The 2,582-nt window shown below is 41.9% G+C and overlaps 1 non-coding gene across 1 annotated transcript; it reads left to right on the top strand.

Moving 5' to 3' along the window:
* Positions 1-771: 771 nt before the first annotated feature.
* trnae-uuc (transfer RNA glutamic acid (anticodon UUC)) lies at positions 772-843 on the top strand. The gene has a single exon. It is a non-coding gene; the product is annotated as a tRNA-Glu (tRNA).
* Positions 844-2,582: the final 1,739 nt, after the last annotated feature.

The raw sequence follows: 2,582 nt of genomic DNA, 5'->3' as shown, positions 1-2,582 counted from the left end.
TGTAAGCTAAATCCAATGACAGGTGACATTTTGTGTTGATTTCATGTTGAATTCACGACTCAAAGAAATGTAAATAGAAACTAGATGTTGAACTGACATCTGTGCCCAGTGGGCTGGTTTGAATAAACAGCAGGTGTTGGATCAATATCCACCTTAGTAGCTAAGTTTCCGTTCAATTTGCGACAGATTTTCATGTGAATATTCTTAAATATGTACAAAACAATATTGGAAAGGAGCATCAAGCTCATCACATGCAGTTTCACCACCCTGTGAAGTTCATAACTTATTTAATCTGTAGCCTAATAAACTGCATGGTTTCCCAAGTCGTAGAGGGAGGACCACACAACATATCATCACATGACTTCAAGTTAACTTCGATATGATGGTTATTATATAAATATTTGCGCATGAAGGAGTTTCCACCATTTCTCGTTTATACATGTTTACTGACACAAAATGATCCCACCATGTAAAACGAACAAACAAATTGTCTGTCGGCATTTTAAAAATTGTAAAGGCATATCCTGTTTCCGTCAGCCCGGTCATTACTTTTGAAATGGTTGGATCAATATCCACCTACATGATATGGATGAAGCCTGATTTGGAATGTCTGAGTAGTTCTATATGATGTCATAATACACCCCTCTGATAATCAAGTGATATTTAGAATGTCTGAGTAGTTCTATATGATGTCATAATACACTCTGATAGTGATCCATTTGCTCCATTGTTTCCATGTCAGTTGGTTTCCCACTCTGATGATTTATATCTTCCCATATGGTCTAGCGGTAAAGATTCCTTGTTTTCGCCCAGGTGGCCCGGGTTCAACTCCCGGTATGGGAAAGAACATCTTCTCATGTGCCATGCACTTGTGTAACAACATATTCCAATTTGTAAGTAGCTCTGGATAAGAGCGTCTGCTAAATGACTTAAATGTAAATGTAATGATTTATATCTGACAGAGGGGCTTTAAAGGAATAGTATGGTGACATCTTAGTGTGGCTTGAAATAAATAGTATGGTCACATTTACAGGTTGTGGCTCAGTATTCTTAGTATGATGTGAAAAAAGAACAATCAACTATTTATTGATAATGTATATTCCTATTCAGCTTCTACATCTGCATAGAGGCAAACAGTATCTTAAAGTTGATTAAATATATATATATAAATTGTACACTTCTATTTTCACAATTTGAATTATTATTCATCAAAGACTATACCAACAATACACTGCAGCTTTGACGTCAAGATGAGAATGGGCTGATGGGTGGTGGTGCTACTATACAGGTAAGGCTGTCCAATATGAATGTTCAATACACACAATAGGTTGATCAGTAGCCAGTTAATTAGCTGCTTCAGTCCAATATGAATGTTCAATACACACAATAGGTTGATCGGTAGCCAGATAGCTAGCTGCTACAGTCCAATATGAATATTCAATACACACAATAGATTGATCAGTAGCCAGTTAGCTGTGCTGCTACAGTCCAGTATGAATGTTCAATACACATAATAGGTTGATCAGTAGCCAGTTAGCTAGCTGCTACAGTCCAATATTAATGTTCAATACACACAATATGTTGACTGTTGACCAATATGAATGTTCATAATGAGGGAAAAATAAAGGTGGGCTCTGCTGTCAACATGGGGCTCCTGCTGCAGGTAGCCTAGCGGTTACTAGTGTTGGGCCAGTAACCGAAAGATCTCTGGTTTGAATCCCAAAGACAACTAGGTGAAAAATCTGTCAATTTGCCCGTGAGGACAGCAGCAGCAGGAGCCTCATGTTTCTCCCATTCTTCTCTGCAGATCCTCTCAAACTCTGTCAGGTTGGATGGGGAGTGTCACTACAAAGCTATTTTCAGGTCTCTCCAGAGATGTTAAATCGGGTTCAAATCCTGGCTCTGGCTGGGCCCCTCAAGGACATTCAGAGACATCTCCCAAAGCCACTCCTGCGTTGTCTTGGCTTTGTGCGTAGGGTCGTTGTCCTATTGGAAGGATAACCTTTGCCCCAGTCTGAGGTCCTGTGTGCTCTGGAGCAAGTTTTCAAAAATGATCTCTCTGTATTTTGCTCCGTTCATCTTTCCCTCGAACCTGACGAGTCTCCCAGTCCATGCCGCTGAAAAACATCCCCACAGCATGATGCTGCCAACCCCATTCTTCACCGTAGGAATGGTGCCAGGTTTCCTCCAGACGTGACCCTTGGCATTCATTAGACCAGAGAATTTTGTTACTCATGGTCTGATAGTCGTTTAGGTGCCTTTTGGCAAACTCCAAGCTGGCTTTCATGTGCCTTTTACTGAGGAGTGGCTTCCGTCTGGCAACTCTACCATAAAGTCCTGCTTGGTGGAGTGATGCAGAGATGGTTGTCCTTCTGGAAGGTTCTCCCATCTCCACAGAGGAGCTCTGTCAGAGTGACCATTGGGTTCTTGGTTACCTTCCTGACCAAGGCCCTTCTCCCCCGATTGTTCAGCTGGCCATGCTGCTGCTCCAGTTTCAACTGTTCTGCCTGCGGCTATGGAACCCTGACCTGTTCACCAGAGGTGCTACCTGTCCCAGACCTGCTGTTTTCAGCTCTCTAGAG

The sequence above is a fragment of the Salvelinus fontinalis genome, unplaced genomic scaffold (assembly GCF_029448725.1).
Source record: "Salvelinus fontinalis isolate EN_2023a unplaced genomic scaffold, ASM2944872v1 scaffold_2427, whole genome shotgun sequence".
NCBI classification, from domain to species: domain Eukaryota; kingdom Metazoa; phylum Chordata; class Actinopteri; order Salmoniformes; family Salmonidae; genus Salvelinus; species Salvelinus fontinalis.
Note: the sequence above shows the minus strand (reverse complement) of the source record. Positions and strands in the feature narration are given on the sequence as shown.